At 39.2% G+C, this 27,667-nt stretch overlaps 1 long non-coding RNA gene across 5 annotated transcripts in view; it reads left to right on the forward strand.

Moving 5' to 3' along the window:
- The first annotated feature begins 1,732 nt into the window (after positions 1 to 1,732).
- Positions 1,733 to 27,667, forward strand: part of LOC120101545 (uncharacterized) — a 75,203-nt gene continuing 49,268 nt past the window's right edge. For 2 of the 5 annotated variants that reach the window (XR_005502139.2, XR_005502140.2), the window contains exon 1: positions 1,733 to 2,056. This is a non-coding gene — a long non-coding RNA (uncharacterized LOC120101545). Of the gene's footprint in view, positions 2,057 to 5,461; positions 5,792 to 27,667 lie in introns of those variants that run through there. The other 3 variants (XR_010065180.1, XR_005502142.2, XR_005502141.2) reach the window with 2 other exon arrangements.

Genomic DNA, 27,667 nt, shown 5'->3' on the forward strand with positions numbered 1-27,667 from the left:
GTTTGGTTTTATATTTTTAAAGGTTCTAGGAAGCTTATCAAAATGTGATTTTCTTCTTTTATCTTTTCATGTTGTGGTGGCTTAAATGAGAAAAGTCTCTGATAATCTTGGGCATTTGGATGCTTGTTTCTCAGTTGATGGCACTGTTTGAGAAGGCTTAAGAGGTATGGCCTAGCTGGAGGAAATATGTCACTGGAGGTAGGCTAGGGAGTTTTGAAATACATGCTATTTCTAGTTTGCTCTCTCTGCTTCATGGTTGTGGTCTATGATTTAAGCCATTAGCTTCCTACTGCCATGTCTTTACTCTGCTCTACTGGACTCTAACGCTCTGAAACCGTAGCGCAATTAAGCTCTTCCTTCTATAAGATACATTGGTAATGGTGTTCTATTGCAGTAACAGAAAAATTACAAGTCCACATCTATTTCTGGAAGTGTATATGTATGCACACAAAAGTTTATATATGGATCATTTTTAACATCTCTGTCTTATCCTGATAAGCTTTGACACATTGTTCTCCTGGGCCATTTTTTTAGATAGTTATCTGTAAGATGCTTTAGTTTATTAAACATTCCTAATGCACCTTCTTATAGTGTTGATATAGTTTGCATAGTATCTGAGCTTTCTCAAGTATATATCAAGATAATATTTTCATATAAGTAAGCCATATTTTTCAGTTTGTTTGCATGCTACACATTTTGTAAGAAATGTTATTATTGTAATGTGTTAATACTGGCAATCAGACACATTCCCATGCTAGAGTTTGCTGTTTTCCATATTTGTAGGCTACAGTTGGTGATTTTTTTCCCAATATCTTTCAAACTGCGTTTCTTGTCATGCATGGCCATAAGGCCCTTTTCATCCCATTTAGAAACCAGTGAGTGAAATGACAGAGATTTTTCTCAAACAACAAATTTCAGTAGACTCCCTTTCTCTTTAAACACTCTTCTGGTGTTATCCATTTGCATTAGCTTCTAGAGTTTTACACAAGCTGATTGTGTTAGCTTCTTCCAGATCAATGCTTGCTGGTATTTTTCAGTATATTTCTGGTATTGCGGGTCCCTTGTCAACAGTCACTTCAATGAACCTTAGAAAAAATTATTCATATGCTTAATTGTTTTCTTTAAAAATAGCTTGCATTATTTGTGTAAACACAGAGAGGCTGAAGCAGGAGGATCTTGAGTTTGAGGACACCTGGGCTATGTATTGAGACACCGTACAAGAAAAAAAGTAAAGAAAATATCACTTCTGTATATTCTGTGCTATAATTCTACCCATGAAACTAAACAGACAAATAGATATCAGGAGGCTAATGATCCTTTACTAAAATGTCAAGTATAATTTATCATATATGCATTATAGAGTGTCCTTTGCATATGTACTTAATGTTTGTTTTTTAAAAGAATAACAAATTACTTAAATGTGTTTTAAAATGTAAGGGACAAATTATTTTCTTTTTTGAAGATTTAATAAGATATTCTTAAAAACATTTTGCAGTCCGTAATATGATCTGTTTTGCATGAGTACATATAGAAAAGCTGGACACAATAAAGCTGATTGACACATCTTTGACATCACATATTTTTGATTCTTTTGTTTGTTTAGAATACTTAAGATCAATTCTCTTAATAAATTTCAGTTCACAACAGAGTATTCATTAGCTCTTTGCAACATTCCCCGCATATCTGAAGTTTTGTAATATGCATACTTCTCCCTATTTCTAGCTTCCTACTCTGGTAAACACATTCTGTACTCTGATTTTCTGAACTTTTAGATTCCACATTTAATTAAGGTCCTGAAGAATTTTCATTTATGTGCCTGGCTTCCAAGAGTGTACAGTCTTATAGATTGATCCCTGTTGTAGAAGGGAGGCTTTCTTCCCTGAATAATAATCTGCAGTTATACATCTCATCCTATTTTATCCATTCGTCTATCAGGGCAAACTTCAATTGTTTGTATCTTGGTCACTGATAGCACAATGAAACTCGAAATAAAGATGTCTTGTGGCCAAAACTATATAAGACATAAAACATGGGTTGAAATATGAACAGAAAAGAGGTAAGTCTTTTGGTTTATTTCTTATCATAAAAGTTATTTAGGTGATGTTTATTTTGAATGATTGAATTGATTGTTTTATATAGCAATTGTGTTATATTTAAATATAAAATATGATAATGGTGAATAAAGTGGCATAAAATATTCTGTTGAGGCTTTTTAGTAGCAGGTCTTTTACTTGGCTACTCTTAACAGCTAAAGGAACTTTGACAGTTAAGTAATCCCTTCACCTCTTAAGTACAACAGAGCTTTCTTATTAAGTACAGTGCCTGGAAATGGTGTGCTTTTTCATGCACACTATAAACAGTTTTGTTAGATTCGTAATCCTGCTTGTCAGATTTGTTCACCGTTTGATATTAATCAGTAGGTTTATAAAAGGTGCAGCTCTGGACAGAAATGAACAGAAAATACATTATGAATAATGTGTCCATAAATCACGGAGAGTCATACAGCTCTAACTCTGAGGTGTACAGAATATTTTGACATTTCGTGGGTGGCTTGATAGCTTGTTACTAATCCTGAAGTTTAATAGTGGAAGCTACTGTCTGTTCCATGACTAGAATTGGCTATCCCAGTGCGTTTATTAAGAATTCATGAGACTCTTTTTTAATTCTTTTAAAAATTGGTTTTAGGATTCCAGAAAGGCTGGGCAGAAGGTGCAGATTTTTTCTGTGTACCACTGTCCCAGGCATGTATGGCTGCCTCAATTATAAACATCCAACCCCTGAGCGGTGTATTCATTACAGCTTACAAACTGTACACACATACCATTGTCACCAAGGCCCACAACTTATATTAGGATCATTTCTTAGTGTTGCATATCCTATGGGTTGGTAAATTTCATAATTCTAGGTATACATTGTTAGTATGTAGACAATATTTTCATTGCCCCCCCCCACTCCCAATTCACTGCGCTATCCCTAGTCATTCCCTCTGACCTCCTATTCTAATGGGAAGCCAGTTTTTTTTTATGGGTTTTATGGTTTGCTTTCCAGAATGTCATAAAACGGTAGTCACCTGCTTACTAGCATTTTCAGATGCTCTCTCTCTCTCTCTCTCTCTCTCTCTCTCTTGCATTGCCTTTTGCAACTAGGTCTTCATCTCCTGAATATATGGATCATAGAAATGAATATATGCCTTCAACCTACTTGGCCTGAAATGCAGTATGATGAAACCCCTCTCCAGACTCTCAGTCCTCATTCCTCATGCTCACGGTTTCAAGGAGCCGGCAAGTTTCGAAACAGTTTCCATGTGTGCTAACCTCTGCGAATTGGATAAAAATATGTTTTAATTCTGAATTGTTTTTATCTTCCCACTGTCTCCTCCCTTATTTCCTAATTCTCAGTGCCTTATTTGCTGGGTAATTTCCCCAGCGATGCCACGGCGCGATGTCACGGTGTGGTGTCACTGGCCTCGTCTCAGCTACTGCTGGGGAACAATGTTGAACCTGGAGAGATAAGAAAACAAACATGATAAGAACTAATAATTCTGTTCTACCGAAAATGTGGTAGAAAATGTGTGATTATAAGTTTGTCTGTAGCAAGGCTGAATTTCTCTTAAAACATTTTGTCAATTTTGAGACAGAGGGTCTCATAACTCAGGCCAGTCTTTTAACTCACAATTCATTCTTCAGCCTTCAGAGTGCTGTAATTAGGTGTACACACTTGTCTTTCAATCCATTTACCATCTATAATAATCCAGGAATTACAATCTCATTGAGAGGAAGGTAGTGTAACCTTTTAGGACTTAACACATCAGCAACCATATCAAGCCCTGAAGAATTCCGTTTCACTTTTCTTTTGATTTGATTATTCACACAAGTGGAGATTAGCAGCAGACATTTTAGAATCTGTTAAGCTATGGCGTTGCACAGTGATGCAAACTCAGAATTAGCGCATACGAAGCTTGCACTACAAGGTAAATTTGGACTATGACATCAGAGACTATTCTCAGACTATGGAGTCATCTTGAGGCCCTGGAGCTAGAAAGACTGGCCCCGAGTCATCTAGCTACCATTATTTATAAAGTCTCAAAATCTCCCTAACCTATACGTGTAATGTATTTAATCTTCTATAGTGTTTATACTCTGTCCTTTATCAAGGCCTTTCCATTTATTTATTGTCTGTCTATCTATCTATCTATCTATCTATCTATCTATCTATCTAATTTAATAGGGTCTCACTTTATATTCTGGTTAACCTGTAACCTTTTATGTAGACCTGGCTGGCCTTGAACTCACAAAGATATTGAGAGTCCCTGCTTTATCCTCCTGAATACTGGTATTAATTCACGAGCCAGCACTCCTGGATACTTCTTTATTAATTAATTAATTAATTATACATCATGACAGAGGTTTCCCCTACTTTACATCACGACTACAGTTTCCTCTGCCTCCTCTTCTGTCAGTCCTTCTCTGCCCCTTACACCTCACTCACTCCTCCTGCCTTTATTGTCTGAAAAGTAGAGGCCTACCATAGATATCAACTAGCCTTGGAATATCAAGTTGTAGTAGGCTAGGCACGTCTTCTCTCGAGGCTGGAGAAGGCAGCCCAGTTAGGGGAAGGGGGCCTAAAGGTGGGAAACAGTCAGATACTGCCTCTGCTCTCACTGTAAGGAGTCCCATATAAAGAGCAAGTCACACAACTGTTACATATGTGTAAAGGGTCTTGGAGAATCCCATGCACACTTTCTAGTTGGCAGTTCAGTCTCTATGAACTCCTATGGGCCTGAGTTAGTTGATTCTGTAGATTTTCTTGTGGTGTCCTGAACTCTTCTGGTTCCTAAAAGTCTTCTTGCCACTCTTGCCAGAATACTCCAAGCTCTGCCTAATATTTGGCTGTTGATCTCTGCATCTATTTCCAACAGTTGCTCAGTGAAATCTCTCTGATGATGACTATGTTAGGCTTCTGTCTGCCAGTATAGCAGAATATCATTAATAATGTTAGGGGCGGTGTCCGTTTCTTGGCATGAATATCATCCCGTACATCTTGTAGGTACTTGTGGAGTTTTAAAAATAATTATGATGCATCTGAACATGACAAGTCTTCATGGTAGACATCAATAAAGGGAAAAGCTAAACTATGGATTTGGGAGAAGAGGAGAAAAAAATTAAAAAGATTCTTATATAGAAAACACTTATTATAGAGTGTGACTAATGATAGGAAGGAGAATCAAGGAAGTACTAGGCCAATATCAGTCTTAGTGAACAAATGGTTATCGCTTTAATGTTTGTTCCTTAGTATAGTAAAGAAGAATAATTGAAAGGCATCTTTTTTTTTACCTTATACTCTAATCCCTTTTTTTTTATTAACTTGAGTATTTCTTATATACATTTCTAGTGTTATTCCCTTTCCCGGTTTCCGGGCAAACATCCCCCTCCCCCCTCCCCTTCCATAAGGCATCTTTTTTTTTTTTTTTTTTTTTTTTTTACCATCACGTCCATTTTATAGACAAGAAACAGGCGCAGTTACGCGTTAACGGGCACAGAGTCGCAGCAAACTGAACATCAACCATCGAGCCAGGTCCTGCCCACCGCAAGGTTTCTGGAACTCAGCGCTGATGGGGTCAGGCCGGTTGGATCCCAGGAAAATCTCACTCAGAAGGCACACGCGGGCTGTCGCTGCACTAGCCCGGTGCTGGCCGCGCCACTCCCTCCCTACCGCACAGGGCTCGGAGCCCGGGTCTGGGGACTGGATGGGACCGCGAGCAAGAGGGCAGAGCGGCTCTGCGCTCTTTTTGGTGGGTTCCGGGATTCATAAGGCATCTTTTATATGGTACATGTATGATATGAAACTCCTGTAGCACTTGATAATTTCATTGGTCTTCAGCTTGAATTACTTGTCTAGGATCAAGAATGCTGTCAATATTATACCATTACTTGACATTTTTACTCAAAGGTTTAAAAAATACATCGAAGTATCATCTGAGGGGCAGATTTACTTTTAGGCACGAATACAAACAGAGAGAAACCGTAATCCTGGTGCAGTGTAGGAACCTAATTAAGACTAATGAGGCAACATAAAATTTAATGTATGATGAATTTTGTATGTCCAACCATTAGAGATGTAGAAGCTGTTTGTTTGCGTTGATCTTTGGTGACTTTCTCCCTACAGGCATTCCTCAGCAGGCTGGGTGTAAGCCTGGATATGGTTCTGAAAAGGCAACACAAGGGCATCCATGACGATTCAGGGTTCAGTTTGGATCCTGCATAGTTGGACCCAGAAGACAATAAAGCCAGACTTGTTCATGTTGTGGAAAAGTTTTCCCAGCTAACAAAGCATGGGTTTAGGGATATCAAAGCTTATAGCCAATGACCAAAGAATTAGTCCCACACAGACAAATACTGAATTCCTATGGAAACTTAAGGTCTTACTGATGCACAGGAATTGATGACTTGCTAGAATTTGAAAAAAAAAAACAACCTAGTTGAAGGCATAGAGACTGAAGCAAAAAGGAATTAGTTGTGACCAATCTGAAAGTCAGAGATTTCATGTAGCATGATAAACTTCTATGAATATATGCACCACATATCATAGCTACTATTTGCTGAATTTCCCATGTGATGGGCCATGGGCTAAGGTGCAAGATGGATTTTGTTTGGTCCTTACAATGGTTTGGTGACTTTACTATCTCCATTTTGTTTGGAAAAAGCAGAAGCAGAGAAAGACAAAGAACATCACTTTCAGTCTGCGTCCAACTAGAATTAGAACATAGACCCCAAATGGCATCTAGAGAGATGGGTTTATGGTTTTATAAGAACTCAAGAGATGTTTGATACATGTAGGTCAGCATCCTGCTTATATATATAGTGTCACAAAATGACAATAACCAATCTGCTGTACTCTTTTAAAAGTAGAAACCAAAAGTTTTCTTCTCCTAGGTCACTTTGTCCCAAGACTTTTTATAAATGGAGTTTAAAATCGCAGCCTGTTAGGTATGAAGCCCTCCTGCTTTATATACTGAGGGTTTAATTTAATTATCTGCTTAGTGACACAGAGGCTTTGTAAAAAAAAACTTTCTGAAAACTCAAATTTAGAGACTTCTGGATCTTGTGGGTCTCAAGGGATGATGATTCAGAATCACTGTGAGATGGCTCAGGCTAGGGACGAGCCCAGATATCCATAGAAGGAAGTGGTCAAACCAGCTAACTAACACACTGACCACAGTTCAGCACTGTGGGAATCACAAAATCAGTGTTCAGAAGAGTGAAATACATTCTCCTCTGTTTTTCAATCATCCCTTGTCTATCTTAACTCCTCATATTCTCCTTTCGGTCCTGACTTGACATGGCCAAACATTACAAAGGTTAAGAAGTTATAAGTTTCAGTTATGAAGTTAACAGAGCTGGAGATTAATCCGGCCGTTTAGAAGTGATTCCCACAGTCCTTGTTCAGTGTCTACCTGTGTCTGCAACTTCAGAGAGTTTTTTTACCCATCCATAAAGTTCCTAATCTTTGGTTTCACTTGCTTGGTGGCTGTGAAGCTGGAACTTTTCCTCCAAATAAGGCAAACTGAGAAATGTGCTTAGCTTACAGATGAGCACACCCTCTTTCAGTGGCACATACGGGTGGAGTTCTAGGTTATATTCATAGGATGAACAGTCACATATATGAAATAAATACAACACTTAATGGCCCACTTTCATAAATTATGGATTGCTTCAAATACGTACTATTTAGTGTTTAATAAAAAAAGCATTTGTTTTATGATCATGGATTTATAGGATTGCATACTTCAGTGACAACTCTAAATCAACTGGTAGGTTCATTTCTTGTATCATAATCCAAAATTTAAAGATGACCCACTTTGTTCTAAAAGCGCATAAGCTCTAAGACATCTCAGTGTACTTGGGACTGTATCGCCTGCTCTTCTGTTCAAACTACTGTCTACATGATTGTCCCTGTCCCCCGGTTCCACAAAGAACTCCTTGATGACATTTATCTGCCTCCAGTTTTAGACATGATTTCATTAAAAGCCATTCTCCTATCATCATTGTGCTCTCTCTGTTTAATGTGGTCTGTGGAGTTCGTCAGATGTACGTGTTAATGGTATCAGCTGGGTTCAGGTTTCACTACAGCTGAACCTCTCTCTATTGTTAATCACTTAGCGAGCATATGTCAATATCTTAGTACCTAACGGCATTCTCTGCAGTGAGCATCTTTATATCCTGCATCTGCCCTTCTGAAGGATCACAAAAGCATCGATTATCATTGTGCATTCAGAAGTGCTGAGTATATGATTGGCTCCCCCCGCCCCCCTTAGCCAACAGCATTCAACTTGGTTTAGAACCTTTCAACTTGCTCAGCCTTTTTTGGTGATTTTTTTTCACTCCTTCCTTTTCTCTCTTCGCTTGCTACTTTCACATGCAAAAAAATCAGAGGCTTGCAAGTGTCCAAAAGAGGACAGATGTTTGTTTACATCTTTCTATTCCACAGTCACATCCAACATTTCTCATCTTGAAGTGGCATAGCTAGGAGTAATCTTTGTTTGCTTTTTGCAGTATTATCTCTCCCCGGGGACATACAGCAAGTCCAAGACTAGGTGGGAAAATGTTGTAGATCTGTTCAGGATGTATATTGCACTTTAAATTTTTGGCATTCTGAGATAATTTTGATCTTCATATCTTATATTTGGTGTCCTTTGATAGCTTCGTGTTGAATAGTTTCTCTTTTGCTCTCATTCTCTTTCTGTCCTCTTTTAGTCCGATGCCATTGTAAACATAGAGATGAGGGTCTAATATTGAGGGGTTGCTGGCTTCGGGGTGTGTGGTGGGCTCAGCAGAGTGTGATGGTAGAGAGTCCTTCTGCTTCAAGGAGGATACTGCCCAATTTTTTAAACTTAATAGGATTAGTCATGGGAACTATTTTTAGCAGAAGTTCAACTTTATCCATGTATTTTAATGTGGGAAAATTGTGTCCTTTTCCCTCTGCTAATGTTTGATGTATTCCAGCCCTCCTGTGAGTGTGTTTGAGTATCTTAGGGGATCTGGAGTGGAGGAGAACTTCCTCTCAGAATCTCTCTGTTTTCTTTCGGGAAAATGACATTCCAAAGCTGTTTCACTTTCTGACAGGAAGTGGAGCCTTGCCAAAAATGATTAAAGTCCAAGAAAGCATAACAGCCCCAAAGCTGCCACAGTTCTTTAGGAGCCTGAGTTTGACATTGTGTCAAACAAACATGAAATATTGTTTAATAAATTTGAATAATACAGAGATAGGGAAAAATCATTCTTGGCTTATAGCGGTAGTGCTTTGTATTGAGTGTGTAAAAGACTACCTACTCCTAATAAATTGAGATTAATATATGAATACTCTTGTGTAAAGTTCTCCCAGCCTGTGACTTCCTCTGGTATACCAGTTATGTGTATGAGGGAAAAAAACTTGTCTGGATTATGTGTAAGTTTAAATGTTAATATGTAATGTTCAGTGAAACAACTCTGATAGTGTGATCTACCCCTCTCTTAGTCTTAAAGGAAATATAAAAGGTACGCAGTGAATTCACTGATAAATTCATTTATGACAAAAGAGTTTTATTGAAAGGGGTTAGATAATAATTGAAACTTATGTTTGGAAAAATAAACCACCAAAAACTTTATGTAATTTCACTAATGATGTTTCCACCCAAGGTAATTATGCAACTCCTCTATCAAGTAAAACTAAACGAGAAAAAGCCCACAAGCTTCTCTTATTAAAAAAATGAACATCTCTTTTAAAAAATTAAGGGAAAAATTTAAAACAATGGCCCTAGAACACACCTGAAAACTTAATCATCATGTTAAAGATTCCTATTTTTGTTATCTTTGATTTTACTCTTCCAGGTGTATATTCGAAATACATGTTTTAATGAAAAGGATTCAGTGATTTCTGTACTCACAGACACTCAACAAACCCCACAATTCATGACCACTATTTAGACATGTTAAATTGATTAGAGAAGTCATTCAGTGTCATTGGGTACCATTTGTCACTTCATAAACAGCCTCAGTATGCTGCCTCCAAATGCAGAAGGACCGCCAAATAAATCACACCAAACGGTGGGAGTAGATGCTATCCTTTCATCTATAATTGGTACAGCCCTCTCCTGTCACATTTGCTCATTCTTATGATTCTAGTGTGGATTGACAGACAGGGAAAGGGCAGCCTCTGTCAAAGACATTCAGAGAGTGCGTGTTCGGGTGATGTACCTGCTAATAGATATCCATCAAATATTACATTAACGTCACCATGCATCAAACATACAACTTACCCATCTAGGTATCTGATGTTAGACCCATAAGGATCTGTTCCCACAGGAAATAAGCTCTTAGTTTTGACAGGAAATTGATAGATGCCAAAGCAAAAGCATGATTTACAGATACCCAGGAAAGTAAGTGTACATTGCATGTACCATTCCAGTGGGTGTAACTATAAAGATAGAAAGTTTAATTTTGGACACTGTAATCAATATATAATTATTATCAATAATCATATATAATGTTTTTGCTAATTTCAATATGCAATTCATTTTTTAAGGAACTCTTCTTATTAAACTAAAAGTAGCCACTGTTACAATTAATGCTTGGTATTATGTCCTAGATTAAGACTTTAATGAAAATCTGCTTTCTTGGAGGTCAAAACTCTTTCACCCTGTAATATCTATGTGTTTTGGTGCATGTGTTCATGTATATACCCATACACAGAGGCTTCTGTATATATTATGCAATAGAGTCACACCAACATTAAAAATTAACATAAATTAATGAAGACAATATACTTTCATAATGTCAAGTCTTTAAACGCTGTGCACTCTGGGGAAATAGAAATGGCCTACGGTTGTTGCTGAACTGTCTCTACTACACTGTGATCTACTTTGTGAAGATAATGTTTGTATCCACTCAACTAACCGGGAACTCATATTGGAGAAGCTTTGTTATATTTTTCAATATGCCTTTTGCATGTGCTATGCCATTGTATTTTCGTAAAAGTGTGCTTATTTTTAGTCCCATTTTATAGACTAGGGGAAAAGGGAGGCGAGATGATAATACATACAATATTGCTCCCACCATGCTAAAATAAAGAACCTATGGTCCTGAGGTTAGAATTGTTGGACTCTAAATTACTTTGCACTTTGCATCCTTACACACTTGTGAAGCAAACACGGTACTTAATGGTGCCAGGAAAGGCAGCCATGAGTCTTCGAATGCACTGCTGTCCCCCACATGTCACATTTTGAAATGCTGGATGCAGAAGTGGTACATTCAGGAAGCCTCCACCTACAGCACTCTAAGCTTCACGCCATGTCAAAATTGAAGATCCCAGAAGAAGGAAAGCAATTAGGTGACGGGCTTTTTGGGGGAGAGCAGACGAAGTCAGGCTTGACCAATTTAGAAACAAGTTCAAATGGTTCCTTATATTTAACTAATTGAAGTCTACCTCTCCCTTCCTTCCTTCCTTCCTTCCTTCCTTCCTTCCTTCCTTCCTTCCTTCCTTCCTTCTTCTTTCCCTCTTTCTGTCTTCCTCTATCCCTTTAATTCCTTCCTTTGTTCCTTCCATTCTCTCTCTCTCTCTCTCTCTCTCTCTCTCTCTCTCTCCCTCTCTCTCCCTCTCTCTTTCTCTCCCTTCCTCCCCCTGTCTGTCTGTCTGCCTGCCTTTCTGTCTGTCTGTCTGTCTTTCTTTCCTTTCCCTCTATAAAGAAAATAAACCCATGGAGGGGAATGTGGGAACCTGCTCAAAACTGGTGAATGGAAGTTATTTATAATGGTGACAGTGGTTTACAACGGTGACAATTCTCCAAAGGCCATGCCTTATTCTCCTGGGGGAATCTTATTTCCTACAAATGGTTGGATTCAATGGGAACCTTGAAAGATGGGCTGCAATAAAAATGAGTTGCTGTAACCTTTTCTGCGAGATGCATTATTGGGAAGCAATGCTTGCTTTTCCTATTGGCTGGTTCATTTAGGTTTTATCAAACACATTTGTTTTGTGAAGTCTAATTTCTAAAAGAATAATGAATCTGTTGCTCTTTATCTAATTGATAGTTAAAAAGAAAAATATCAAATTAATTTGAAAATCAGTTTAGGTAAATAAATAGTACAAAGTGATTCTGGGTGTTTCACCTAACTTGCAAAAAAAAAATAAATAAATAAAAGTCGCCCTCTGATTGATAAACAGCACAGAATTGACCAGCAGCTTGCATGGGACTGCGCTCATTGTCAGTAAATGTTGGAGAAAGGTCAATGGTTAATTAAATAATCCATCACCTCAGGATAGAGAGTAGTTCTCAACTTTGACAATCGGTGACAGAAATATTCAAAGGTCAAAAACTGGGTTACAATATAGTCCAGTTTGTTGTCCTCTATTATGAAGATTGTGACTTGATCCAAGAAGTAGAGGACAATAAAAGTCACTTTTTTCTGGAACCATGAAGTTCTAGATTATTTATTGATTTTAGTAGTGCAACTATTTTGGAGCCATTCTCTGAATTTTTATACTCTGCAAAAGTTCTTCTTTGGACAACAAACACTTTGTTTCCAGGCTTGAAAGCTGTGTGGTGAGGACACAGTGAGTTTGGAGAGGAATCTTTCTGAGAACTACTGCTTGGTGATTTCAAGCAGCTTTTGCATCTGAAGGAACCCAGTGAATACAGAGCTTCGGCCTGCCTTCTGTGCTCTCTCCTTATTGGGTACCTTCCCTAGCTAGGGTGACTCTTCTACAGATTACAAGTTCAGACTCCAAAGAAGGATATCTACTTGACCTAATTTCTCTTGGTCAGGATTGGTTTCTTCATTATCATTTCCAGGCAATATTATTTAATTTGAGCTGTTTTGTCTAATAAAACATCCCACTACTCTCCTTTATCTTTTTACTCCTTCCTGCCTCAGAAACTCATCGATTCATCCTGAGTGTTCAAATCTCATGTTCAGATTTCTTCCCCCACCTCCCCAGTGTGTGTATGTGTGTGTGTATGTGCGTACATGTTTTTGTGTGTATGTATGTGTTTGTATGCATGTGTTGTAGGCTGACAAAACAAACCAACAAACCCCAAACTACCACCCATTTCAGTCATTCCACCAGCCTTTCCTCTTTACCTCTTGGAGCTAAATACTGAACACAGACAAGAAAAAGAGGTGCACCACATTACGTGCATTCCAGGAAGCCATAAATCACTAGCGATTAAAATAATTGACAACAATAGAAAGAAAACATTATCCTGTGCTCGTGAGAAGGAAACTGGTCACCAGTTGAGATCACCACAGGTTTAGAAGAAAGAATGGTTGATCTGAATAGAAAATCAAAGCCTTGCTCTTGTCCCCTGAGAAGGCAGGGCAAGGCAGGGCTCCGCCAGTGATATTATATGGCTGTGTTACTCTGTTGAAATGTTCATTTATATGGCTTTGAAAGGAGGGGAATTTGACCCGTGTGAGTGTGCACTGGTGTATCCTCTCGCCGTCTGGGTGATCGTGGCTATTCCAAGCATGGTCAAGTGTTATATGATTATTTTATCTCTTACTGTAAAGTGCTTTGAGAGACTTTGTATGAGAGGCAATATAAAAATAAATTGAATTGAACTATGGCTTCACCTTCCCACGTTTTAGTGCAGAAACCTTTAGAGCAAAAGTGCAGTGCTATGATAAAGGACTAGATTAAGACTATGTCAGGAAAATGGTCAGCACTAGAGATCCCTGGTCTGGAGAGAGAGAGAGAGAGAGAGAGAGAGAGAGAGAGAGAGAGAGAGAGAGTTTCTGTGACATGCGGTTATATTTTTAAGCTCTATAATACTAGAAAATGATAGTTGCATTTTTATAGTTTCTTATTTTGAATCATAAAACATTCAGACTTTACTTTCAGTTAATGTATTTCTACAGAAACAACACTTGTTAATTATACAAATATCTCATTTACAGAACATACTACTGTGTATTAAAAGTTGCCAGGTCAGCCTATAAAGAGCAAAGGTCAGAATCACATTATCTGACTCTCAGAATCCATAATTGTAATAATTTTTCTTTGAAAATAAAATAGTCTGGGCTTGGAATAATGGGTTTTTCTTGTAGAAATAGCATTTTGGATTTGCCGTCACTGTTTCAATGCATTATTTTAATAAATGACTCTTGAGTCACCAGAAGTGCTGGTTGTCGACAGTACCAGCCAACCTTTTCGTGTGTTTGAACAGGAAAAATAGATGCCAAAACAGAGCCGCTCTGAGGAACATCCCGGGAATGGTTATGAAAACTGTATTACAGTTCCATTTATTAGAGCTAAAGCACAGAACTAATTTGTCATGCAGAAGTCTAGGGAAGTGACTAATATCTAAATGCCAGTGTTTCAGATTCAGAGTTAACAATGTGATTTAAATATAAAAATAGCAACATAGACGGCAATTTGACAAAAAGAATCAGAGATTTTGTTGTTATCTAGAAATAGTTACTGGATAGGCTCGCCACCATGCCAGGATGTTTCTCTTAAAAGCAACGAAGATTGCAGAATGGATTTATGTCTATACCCAGGCCCCTGACAATGGGAGTCATTCTTTTTATTATTCAATTACTTGAATTAGTGGCTAGCTGGGGGGGGGGGGTGCTCTCTGCTTCCTTTGCTCTATCCCTTGTAATATAGAATCTTCCTTGCTCTTTCTGTTTCTTTCCTCATTCAAGCTCACAGAGATTTTCTATGTGGGTGTATTAGCCCTCACAAAGGCCCGTCTGGTTTTTGCAATTGGGGACTTCTTTGTTAGATTATCAAAATACGGAGAACAAATCTTCAGCGTGCCAAGAGTCTTGCTCCTAAGACTGCAGAGGGGTCTCTCTTCTCTAGATTTGTTCCTTATTATTCCTTTTCATCTAAAACCCTCAACAATATTTTTGCACAGTGAGCCACATTCTCCCAGGTGTCCTGGGGATACTTGGGGATATTACTGTCTCTAGGCAGTGCATGATTCCTCTGGGGCTTGAAAAAATATAATGATCCTTCAAAGATGCTTATTATCTTAGGATGGTATGGAGACACACAGTTACTCATGTGTGTGTTCATTCTGCTTTGTGGGACAAAATGCTGTGCTTCAGAGAATGAGAACCCCACCCCCACAACCCAGAACTAAGGTAGCAAATGTGCACATAAAACATAGACATACATACATGCAAAGCATTCTTTCTTTCAAATGGCTTCATTCTTAGACAATACAGTTTAAAGATAGAAATAGCTTCAAAAACCCAGCGACACAGCAGAAGAGAGAGATGTATTTTCCAATTTATTAAATTATAGGCTCTGACATCTCATTCGTACTTCCTCTCGTCAAATGGTATTTATTTTCTCTTTAAATCATGACTCTGTATGTAAATGTATTTATCAACAGATCAAGTTACTACCTAGCGCTCCTTATAGATAATGTGATATCTCCTCTTTCCCCTCCGCTGCATGTCCCCTAGGTACCAGGACCAGATCAGCAATTTTGCTCAGTTATGACTGTTTTCTTGCCTTTGAACATATATTAAGACTGATCTCTAAGACTAAGCAGGAGATTCTCTCCTTCCCTCTGAGTATTAGGAATCTACTTATTTGCAGTTTTTCCCCCCTTTCAAGTGGTAGAAGTCGGCCTCAGTTTTGGCCTGCCACTAGGACATACGTAATGTCCATGTCCATGGGGCATGGCAATTCAGGTTTGAGGACACCCATCAGGTGCTCTGAGGTTTCTCCTTCATTATCGTCCAGGAGGTCTTTGTCTTTGTCACTTTCCTTCTCTGCTGATGCATAGATGTGAAATATCTTTTTCTTTCCTCGTGACTCTTAAGGAAACTCTGAGCATTCCCATTATTTATATGAACACATACATATTTGGGTAGCACTGAACTATGGTAACTTAATATTAGTTAAAATGATGTCTCCTAGATTTTCAGATGTCCTCGAGTATCCTCTTAGACAACATGCATACTTAGACAAATACCCTTGAAATTCATTCAACTTACTGTTTGGTCTTACTAGAATGTACTCATCCCAATAGCAGTTTCCAGGGCATGAAGGGCATGTTTGGACCAAGGCGTGAAGCTTGAGAGATGTTGATACTAGTTTTTGTTTCTGTGTAATTTTCTGATGGCATAGTCCAAAGGTGCACTGATGTGTACCTAGAAAGGAAGGTGTACTTGCCTAGACTCCCGGTGTTCAAGTCCTACACTGACTGCTCCATTCGTCAGGGTTCCAGCTGATCGTGTCTTTCCCTAGTGCTGGCAGGCGCAGGGAGTTTAGACTGCAGAGTGCGAGGCTCTTTAATACAGGTGATCTTCGTGATTCTAAATGTATTAATTATTACACAGAGGAAGAAAGCCACAGTTCACATGGGTCACTTCAGTATTTCCACATGCCAGTGAATTGTGCACGATAAAACATACACAAACTGACATGTAAGAGGAAATATTTCCAAAGGTGTGGTTGGCCCTTTAACAGAATCCAAGGCTAGTCAAGACAAACCTATGCTCACTAACAAGACACAACTCCTAAAGATGAGATGCAGATATTCATGTGTTTTTCTATGTTACATAAGCTTCATATCTGACACACATACACACTCTGGGAGTAGAAAATAACTATTTGAAAATAAAACAAAGACTGGTTCTTTTTGTCTAATTTTGTGTATTTATCTATACTCCTCTTTCCTCCCTCAGGGGGAGCTTGGTCTCTTAAACGTGTGTAGGGAGCTTAACTTTTGTATTGGCAGCTTAGTGCTCGACACAGAAACCACATGCCACAAAGCGCAGGGGAGAGGAGGAGAATCCTCATGATTCCATCTTTAGATTGGGATCGCATGGCTTTGCAGAAGCCTGCTTCGCAGCTAGTCATTTTAGGCTTAAACACTGGCCAAAGTGAGTTTCTCCAAATTGCACTGTCTTTCACTTTTGCCAATCATACCCACAAGTTTAAAAATACTTGAGAGAGAAAAAAAAAAAAAAAAAAAAAAAACAGCAGCAGATCCTTCCGGAAAGCCATTAGCTTTATGTTCTGAAGCAAGGAGATTTAAAATAAATCTGTGTAGACAGAGAGGTAACGTTCTCTTCTTGGGCCAGGGATTTTCAAGTCGTCACCTATAGCAGTGAAAGTCAACTTAGTGTGAATTGGACTGCTGTCTTCCAGTCATCCAAGTACAGTGAGTTCTACTGGGACAGACTGAGTGGGGAATGCATGCTGCTTCATGGCGAGTCTGCATTTCTTCACCTGAGGACGCTTATGTTGTAAGAAGTACCGACTTCCCCTGAGACATTCAGGCTTTGGCTGCTTCTTCACTATACAACCTGACATTGCTGTGGCAGCTGTGCTATGTAAGTGGTGGCTAGCATACCGCTGTTATCAGTGAGGGAGATTTATAACTTCCCTATAACGATAGAAATATGTGCGCAGTTCCCTTTAGTGTTACTACCAGTGTGCTATATTTTAATGACATAAGGTAAGATAACAGCATATTATAATAAGGACTTTTCTTTTGAATTCTGGAGACAGAAATGAGATACTGCCTATGAAAAGTCTGTCTTTTTTTTTTTATTAACTTGAGTATTTCTTATATACATTTCAAGTGTTATTCCCTTTCCCGGTTTCCGGGCAAACATCCCCCCTCCCCTTCTTTATGGGTGTTCCCCTCCCCATCCTCCCCCCATTGCCTCCCTCCCCCCAACAATCTAGTTCACTGGGGGTTCAGTCTTAGCAGGACCCAGGGCTTCCCCTTCCACTGGTGCTCTTACTAGGATATTCATTGCTACCTATGGGGACAGAGTCCAGGGTCAGTCCATGTATAGTCTTTAGGTAGTGGCTTAGTCCCTGGAAGCTCTGGTTGCTTGGCATTGTTGTACATATGGGGTCTCGAACCCCTTCAAGCTCTTCCAGTTCTTTCTCTGATTCCTTCAACGGGGGTCCTATTCTCAGTTCAGTGGTTTGCTGCTGGCATTCGCCTCTGTATTTGCTGTATTCTGGCTGTGTCTCTCAGGAGCAATCTACATCCGGCTCCTGTCAGCCTGCACTTCTTCGCTTCATCCATCTTGTCTAATTGGATGGCTGTATATGCATGGGCCACAAGTGGGGCAGGCTCTGAATGGGTGTTCCTTCTGTGTCTGTTTTAATCTTTGCCTCTCTATTCCCTGCCAAGGGTATTCTTGTTCCCCTTTTAAAGAAGGAGTGAAGCATTCACATTTTGATCATCCGTCTTGAGTTTCATTTGTTCTAGGCATCTAGGGTAATTCAAGCATTTGGGCTAATAGCCACCTATCAATGAGTGCATACCATGTGTGTTTTTCTGTGATTGGGTTACCTTACTCAGGATGATATTTTCCAGTTCCAACCATTTGCCTACAAATTTCATAAAGTCATTGTTTTTGATAGCTGAGTAATATTCCATTGTGTAGATGTACCACATTTTCTGTATCCATTCCTCTGTTGAAGGGCATCTGGGTTCTTTCCAGCTTCTGGCTATTATAAATAAGGCTGCGATGAACATAGTGGAGCATGTGTCTTTTTTATATGTTGGGGCATCTTTTGGGTATATGCCCAAGAGAGGTATAGCTGGATCCTCAGGCAGTTCAATGTCCAATTTTCTGAGGAACCTCCAGACTGATTTCCAGAATGGTTGTACCAGTCTGCAATCCCACCAACAATGGAGGAGTGTTCCTCTTTCTCTGCATCCTCGCCAGCATCTGCTGTCACCTGAGTTTTTGATCTTAGCCATTCTCACTGGTGTGAGGGTTGTTTTGATTTGCATTTCCCTTATGACTAAAGATGTTGAACATTTCTTTAGGCGTTTCTCAGCCATTTGGCATTCCTCAGCTGTGAATTCTTTGTTTAGTTCTGAACCCCATTTTTTAATAGGATTACTTGACTCCCTGCAGTCTAACTTCTTGAGTTCTTTGTATATTTTGGATATAAGGCCTCTATCTGTTGTAGGATTGGTAAAGATCTTTTCCCAATCTGTTGGTTGCCGTTTTGTCCTAACCACAGTGTCCTTTGCCTTACAGAAGCTTTGTAGTTTTATGAGATCCCATTTGTCGATTCTTGATCTTAGAGCATAAGCCATTGGTGTTTTGTTCAGGAAATTTTTTCCAGTGCCCATGTGTTCCAGATGCTTCCCTAGTTTTTCTTCTATTAGTTTGAGTGTATCTGGTTTGATGTGGAGGTCCTTGATCCACTTGGACTTAAGCTTTGTACAGGATGATAAGCATGGATCGATCTGCATTCTTCTACATGTTGACCTCCAGTTGAACCAGCACCATTTGCTGAAAATGCTATCTTTTTTCCAAGAACAATAGTGATAAAAACTGCATGGTATTGGTACAGAGACAGACAGATAGACCAATGGAACAGAATTGAAGACCCAGAAATGAACCCACACACCTATGGGCACTTGATTTTTGAAAAGTCTGTCTTAAGGGGATATCAATCCCCTTTCTTCAGTGAGACATCCCACAAAGGTAAAGAGCCCATCACGTCTTGTAAGTTCCCTGGGCTGAACTTGTGCATTCTTACAGAGGCACCGGATAGACTAGAAGGGAAGGCCATCGAAAGGATGGTGATGCAGAAAGAGAAGAGAGGAGAAAGAGTAAATTGAAAGGTCTTCAAACAAGTTGCAACCATGAGGGACCTCGATCCTCTGGTAACTTTACATTCGACTGCAGGGCTCTGGAAAGCACATGGCTTGCTTTTCAGTAGATTGAGGATGATGGTGATGATGATGGTAGTTATGATGATGATGATAAAGAAGATGATAAAACAGAAAAAATCTGACTGATTTTTGCCTCTCCTTCTCTGTATTGTCTTAGAGAAATAACCTGGTGACCAACTGGCAGAATTCACAGCCCTTGGAAGTTTGCATAGGATCTGATAAGCATTCAGCTCTATTTGGTATTGACAGTTGACAATCACACGAAGACAAATTTTCCTGAAAAGTCGGTCCCATTAGGGGGTTATTTCGGAGAGGTAGAAGGTACTGCTGGAAGTCTGTGGAGTGTTTAGGAACTTCGCGATTGATGTCAGGCAGTACAGGGATGCTCACAATGTGTGTTCAGTCAATATTCGTCACATTCTTTAGGATAGAGAAAAGTTTACCCTTTTGTCCTTATCCAAAGGCCTGAATTCTTGCATGAATTTGTATCCTCATTCCAATTTGTCATTCAGAGACTGGTAAGGTTAAAGCTAAATTTTAATTATTTTTATCTCTACGATAATAAACCTGTGAAATTAACAAATGCAAGTGTCTTATAGCATATGCAGTTTAAAGGAACATGTTTTGATATGTCAATTTTCAGAGAAGCTTTTCATAGCTCTTGAAGTTTCACCAGATACATATTAGGGAATAAATTGACAATTCAAAAGTCAGCAAGAAAACAGATCAAACCACGTACCTTGACTTGAGAAAATGACAGCTCTTTGTTATCCCCCCCTTTTTGCTGTGTAATCCACAAGTAAATTTGTTGGTATCTGAAGTAAATTTAATATCTTCAGTTTGTACTAGAGTATCATGTGTGAATTTTATTGTTGTTTTTCAGCCATATAGAAGCCATCTTTACATTGAACATTTCTCAAACTACAACCTATGAGAGTTAATGACTGTATTTTTTTTTATTTATGTACATTTCAAATGTTATCTCCTTTCCTGATGTCCCCTCTGGAAATCCCCTATCCTATCCCCCCTCACCTTACTTCTATGAGGCTGCTCCCCTACCCATCCAACCCACTCCTGCCTCCCCACCCTGACATTCCCCTACACTGGGGCATCAAACCTTCACAGGACCAAGGGCCTGTACTCCCATTGATGCCCGACAAGGCCATCCTCTGCTCTATATGCAACTAGAGTCATGGGTCACTCCATGTGTACTCTGTGTTGGTGGCTTAGTGGGAACTCTAGAGGATCTGGTTGGTTGATATTGTTGCTCTTCCTGTGGAGTTACAAATCCCTTCAGCTCCTTCAGTACTTTCTCTAACTCCTCTACTGAGAACCACATACTCAGTCCAATGGTTGGCTGCAGGCATCCACATCTGTATTTGTCAGGTCTGGCAGAGATGCTTAGGAGACAGATATATCAAGCTCTTCTTAGCAGCAAGCACTTCCTGGCATTGGCAATAGTGTCTGGGTTTGGTGTCTGTATATGGGACAGGTGGGGAAGTCTCTGGATCATCTTTCCTTCAGTCTTTACTCCACCCTTTGTCCCTGTATTTCCTTTAGACACGAGCAATTCCGGGTTAAAAATTTGGTAATGAGTGGGTGGCCTCATCCCCCAACTGGAGGCCATACCTAACCTCTAGACTTGATCTCTATAGGTTCTCTCTCTGCTTTTTTGGACATTTCAGCTAATGTCACCCCACTGGATCTCGGGAGCCTCTTGCTTTCCTGGCATTTGGGACTTGCTGGTGGCTACTCCCAGTTCCCCATCCCCCATTGCTACACATCTCTGTTCAAATACCTGACCCTATGTATACCATCCCTATACCTGATCCTACCACCTCTTTCTCATCCCTGTCTTCTTTTCCTCTAAAGTCCTTTTCACCTTCTACCTCCTGTGAATACTTTGTTTCCTCTTCTAAGAAGGACTAAAGCATCCACACTTTGGTCTTCCTTCTTCTTGAGCTTCATATGGTCTGTGGATTGTATTTGGAGTATTCCAAGCTTTTGGGCTAATATTCACTTACCAGTGAGTACATAGCATGAGTGTTCTTTTGTGACTGGGTTACTTCACTCAGGATGGTATTTTCTAGTTCCATCCATTTGCCTAAGAATTTAATGAAGTCATTGTTTTTTTTTTTTTTTTTTTTTTTATTAACTTGAGTATTTCTTATATACATTTCAAGTGTTATTCCCTTTCCCGGTTTCCGGGCAAACATCCCCCTCCCCCCTCCCTTTCCTTATGGGTGTTCCCCTCCCAACCCTCCCCCCATTGCCGCCCTCCCCCCATAGTCTAGTTCACTGGGTGTTCAGTCTTAGCAGGACCCAGGGCTTCCCCTTCCACTGGTGCTCTTACTAGGATATTCATTGCTACCTATGGGGTCAGAGTCCAGGGTCAGTCCATGTATAGTCTTTAGGTAGTGGCTTAGTCCCTGGAAGCTCTGGTTGCTTGACATTGTTGTAGTTTTGGGGTCTCGAGCCCCTTCAAGCTCTTCCAGTTCTTTCTCTGATTCCTTCAACGGGGGCCTATTCTCAGTTCAGTGGTTTGCTGCTGGCATTCGCCTCTCTATTTGCTGTATTCTGGCTGTGTCTCTCAGGAGCGATCTACATCCGGTTCCTGTAGGCCTGCACTTCTTTGCTTCGTCCATCTTCTCTAATTGGGTGGCTGTATATGTATGGGTCATATGTGGGGCAGGCTCTGAATGGGTGTTCCTTCAGTCTCTGTTTTAATCTTTGCCTCTCCCTTCCCTGCCAAGGGTATTCTTTTTCCTCATTTAAAGAAGGAGTGAAGCATTCACATTTTGATCATCCGTCTTGAGTTTCGTTTGTTCTAGGGATCTAGGGTAATTCAAGCATTTGGGCTAATAGCCACCTATCAATGAGTGCATACCATGTGTGTTTTTCTGTGATTGGGTTACCTTACTCAGGATGATATTTTCCAGTTCCAACCATTTGCCTACAAATTTCATAAAGTCATTGTTTTTGATAGCTGAGTAATATTCCATTGTGTAGATGTACCACATTTTCTGAATCCATTCCTCTGTTGAAGGGCATCTGGGTTCTTTCCAGTTTCTGGCTATTATAAATAAGGCTGCGATGAACATAGTGGAGCACGTGTCTCTTTTGTATGTTGAGGAATCTTTTGGGTATATGCCCAAGAGAGGTATAGCTGGATCCTCAGGCAGTTCAATGTCCAATTTTCTGAGGAACCTCCAGACTGATTTCCAGAATGGTTGTACCAGTCTGCAATCCCACCAACAATGGAGGAGTGTTCCTCTTTCTCCACATCCTCGCCAGCATCTGCTGTCACCTGAGTTTTTGATCTTAGCCATTCTCACTGGTGTGAGGTGAAATCTCAGGGTTGTTTTGATTTGCATTTCCCTTATGACTAAAGATGTTGAACATTTCTTTAGGTGTTTCTCAGCCATTCGGCATTCCTCAGCTGTGAATTCTTTGTTTAGCTCTGAACCCCATTTTTTAATAGGATTACTTGACTCCCTGCAGTCTAACTTCTTGAGTTCTTTGTATATTTTGGATATAAGGCCTCTATCTGTTGTAGGATTGGTAAAGATCTTTTCCCAATCTGTTGGTTGCCGTTTTGTCCTAACCACAGTGTCCTTTGCCTTACAGAAGCTTTGTAGTTTTATGAGATCCCATTTGTCGATTCTTGATCTTAGAGCGTAAGCCATTGGTGTTTTGTTCAGGAAATTTTTTCCAGTGCCCATGTGTTCCAGATGCTTCCCTAGTTTTTCTTCTATTAGTTTGAGTGTGTCTGGTTTGATGTGGAGGTCCTTGATCCACTTGGACTTAAGCTTTGTACAGGGTGATAAGGATGGATCGATCTGCATTCTTCTACATGTTGCCCTCCAGTTGAACCAGCACCATTTGCTGAAAATGCTATCCTTTTTCCATTGGATGGTTTTGGCTCCTTTGTCAAAAATCAAGTGACCATAGGTGTGTGCGTTCATTTCTGGGTCTTCAATTCTATTCCATTGGTCTATCTGTCTGTCTCTGTACCAATACCATGCAGTTTTTATCACTATTGCTCTGTAATACTGCTTGAGTTCAGGGATAGTGATTCCCCCTGAAGTCCTTTTATTGTTGAGGATAGCTTTAGCTATCCTGGGTTTTTTGTTATTCCAGATGAATTTGCAAATTGTTCTGTCTAACTCTTTGAAGAATTGGATTGGTATTTTGATGGGGATTGCATTGAATCTGTAGATTGCTTTTGGTAAAATGGCCATTTTTACTATATTAATCCTGCCAATCCATGAGCATGGGAGATCTTTCCATCTTCTGAGGTCTTCTTCAATTTCTTTCCTCAGTGTCTTGAAGTTCTTATTGTACAGATCTTTTACTTGCTTGGTTAAAGTCACACCGAGGTACTTTATATTATTTGGGTCTATTATGAAGGGTGTCGTTTCCCTAATTTCTTTCTCGGCTTGTTTCTCTTTTGTATAGAGGAAGGCAACTGATTTATTTGAGTTAATTTTATACCCAGCCACTTTGCTGAAGTTGTTTATCAGCTTTAGTAGTTCTCTGGTGGAACTTTTGGGATCACTTAAATATACTATCATGTCATCTGCAAATAGTGATATTTTGACCTCTTCTTTTCCGATCTGTATCCCCTTGATCTTTTGTTGTCTGATTGCTCTGGCTAGAACTTCAAGAACTATATTGAATAAGTAGGGAGAGAGTGGGCAGCCTTGTCTAGTCCCGGATTTTAGTGGGATTGCTTCAAGTTTCTCTCCATTTAGTTTAATGTGAAGTCATTGTTTTTAATCACTGAGTAGTATTCTGTTGTATAAATGTACCACATTTTCTGTATCCATTTTTCTGTTGAAGGACATCTGAGTTCTTTTCAGCTTCTGGATGTTACAAATAAGGCTGCTATGAACATAATGGAGCCCAAACCACCCAGTGGAAAAAGGATAACATTTTCAACAAATGGTGCTAATTCAACTATTAATCAGCATGTAGAAGGATACAAATCTATCCATTCTTATATGCTTGTACAAAGTTCAAGTCCAAGTGGATCAAGGACCTCTGCATAAAACCAGATACACTGAAACTAATAGAAGAGAAAGTAAGGAAGAGCCTTGAACACATGGGCACAGGGAAAATTTCATAAACATAACACCAATGGCTTATGGTCTAAGATCAACAATTGATAAATGGAACCTAATAAAATTGCAAAGCTTCTGTAAGGCAAAGGACACTGTCAATAGGAGAAAATGGCAACCAACAGATTGGGAAAAGATCTTTATCAATCCTACATCTGATAGAAGGCTAATATCCAATATATACAAAGAACCCAAGAAGTTAGTCTCCAGGGAACCCAAATAACTCTATTAAAAATGGGGTACAGAGCTAAACAAAAAATTCTCAACTGAGGAATGTTGAATGGTCGAGAAGCACCTAAAGAAATGTTCAACATCCTTAGTCATAAGGGAAATGCCAATCAAAACTACCCTGAGATTCTACTTCACACCAGTCAGAATGGCAAAGATCAAAACTCAGGTGACAGCAGATGCTGGCGAGGATGTGGAGAAAGAGGAACACTCCTCCATTTTTGGTGGGATTGCAAACTGGTACAACCTCTCTGGTAATCAGTCTGGAGGTTCCTCACAAAATTGGACATAGTACTACCTGAGGACCCAGCTTTACCACTCCTGGGCATATACCCAAAAGATGCTCCAACATATAAACAAAGTCTGAATGTCTGCTTTTCTGAACTAAATAATCTGTGACACATGAACACTCTTCTTTTTATAATTGCCCATAAATGACTAACATATAGATACCTGCTTTAGTGAATATAGAAATAACTGAGTTTGCTGATGGCTCTCTCATTATTTTATTATGAACCTGAACCAGTCCATTCAGTTCTTTGCTACGGAAAAATAACAAGTCAAGGTACAGAAATTATGGAATTAGGAACCTACAGCCAACACTAAATTAAATTAGATAGCTTTTGTGGTGGGGAGGGCAAGTATATACCCATGTTTATGATCTTATTTTATTAATGCAGTGGGCTATTTTTGTTGAAAATTACTTAACAACAATTTGATGGCCTTCAGGATGGCTCATAGTGGGTAAAGGAACCTGTCACCAAACTCAATGAGCGTCCTGGGACTCTTCTGGTATAAGGAAAGAATCGATTCCTCCAAGTTGTGTCTTCTAGCCTCAACATGTTTGTCAAGTCATGTCCAAGTGTAACTGTGCACACAGAGGGACAAACACAAAATAAGTAAAGAAATGTAAATATTATTTTAGGAAGAATATGTGTAAAATGTCAAGATAAAGTTTTCAATAGTAACACTGTCCTGTACTGTGCTATGATTCCATATCCTCACTCCATTTTCTCACCAACACCAAGCATTTTTCTACTAAGTGATAATTTACTGGAGTCCATTCTGAAGAATTGGACATAAGGGTTCTATTTCCCAGGTGTTTTCTAAAGAAATCTTCTGCTACCTATATAGTCAGAGCCATGGGGCCTTATCTGGCATCAATGGGAGGAGCATCCTGTTTTCCTATGACTTGATGCCCCAGAGAAGTCAGATGCTAGAGGGATGAGGCAGGAGTGGGTGGGGGATGGGTGGGGGAGTACCCTTTTACAGGCAAAGGGGAGGGGTGATAGGTTGGGGGGATTGGTGGAGGGGAGCCTGGGAAGGGGGACAAAATTCAAAATGTAAGTAAATAAAATAATAAAAAGAAATCTGAATACATACAGTTATGAATGCTAATTTAAAGGGGTTGTTAATGCATAAAAACCTATAAAATGCAAGTTTGTACATTTCCACCCCATATTTCAAGAGTAAACATTTTGATAACTGACATCACTTATCAAATAAAAGTTTTCTTCAGAAACTCTACTGAGAAAAAATACCACTACTGGATTAAGTTTGGAAGTACATTTAAGGTTTTTTTTTTTTTTTGTCAGACATTTAACTGTATTTTTTTCTATAATTATTCTGACCAACAGATGAAAAATAGTGACACTTTTGCTTCAATATATGTAATATGAAGCATTATGCGATAGTAGTTTGTTTCAATTTCAAGAATTTTACATTTATTTATTATGTATGTGTATTTAGGCATTCATGTGCCTGTGTGTGTGTGTGTGTGTGTGTGTGTGTGTGTGTGTGTAGATCTGTGAACAACTTTCAGAAGTCAGTTCTTCCCTGCTACCATGTGAGTCCTGAGGATGGTCCTCAGCCTTGGCAGTGAGTTCCTTTACCCGTTGCACCATCTTGCTAGCCCCTCAAATTTGAATAATTTTAGGTTGGTAATTTTCTTGTCCATATGTAATTTCATTGAAATGTTATGGTGTCGAAATGAAGTACCTTGTTGATTGATGGTTTACTTTAACCTTTTTTTACATACTTTGCTTTGATCAATTTTATTGATATTAGATTACCTGATTATTGACTATTAACAAGCGATTTGATGAAACTAGTATGTACCCAGTATTTAAATGACTTGCGTGAAAAAAAGATTTGAGATTCCCCCCTCCTCAAAAAAACATGACTTGACTGATGACCTCTATATAAATTTGGCAGAAAAAAAAATCACACTTTCAAATTTATCAAGTTTGTTTTCAGTTTAGGTGAGGTATCTACTGCTTCATGAAGATGAATGGCTTCTTGCTGTTTGCTTTCACGTTGGAATTTGGTTGAGGAAGTGAAGTGCTACATAAAGATCCTTGGGAAACACAGATTAGTTGGTCTAGGAATTTGAACTTATGACAAAACATAATCTACATCAAGTTAATAAATAGTAGAGTGTATTGAATAATAAGGATCAGAAAAGCCATGTAGTATGTACAAGTTCCCCATTTAAAAGATGAGCCAACTCTTCAGAAATTGTCAGGAGATTCATTGACGTTAGAGAAATGCTCAACAGACAGAAACAAGCCATGAATGATGTTAGTCACATATGCAACCTTAAGTTTGTAACCTCAATGAAGCAGGAGAAATTATATGGAATTAATTCCAATTGTAGGCACTA

This window comes from Rattus norvegicus, chromosome 3 (assembly GCF_036323735.1).
Source record: "Rattus norvegicus strain BN/NHsdMcwi chromosome 3, GRCr8, whole genome shotgun sequence".
Taxonomy (NCBI): Eukaryota; Metazoa; Chordata; class Mammalia; order Rodentia; family Muridae; genus Rattus; species Rattus norvegicus.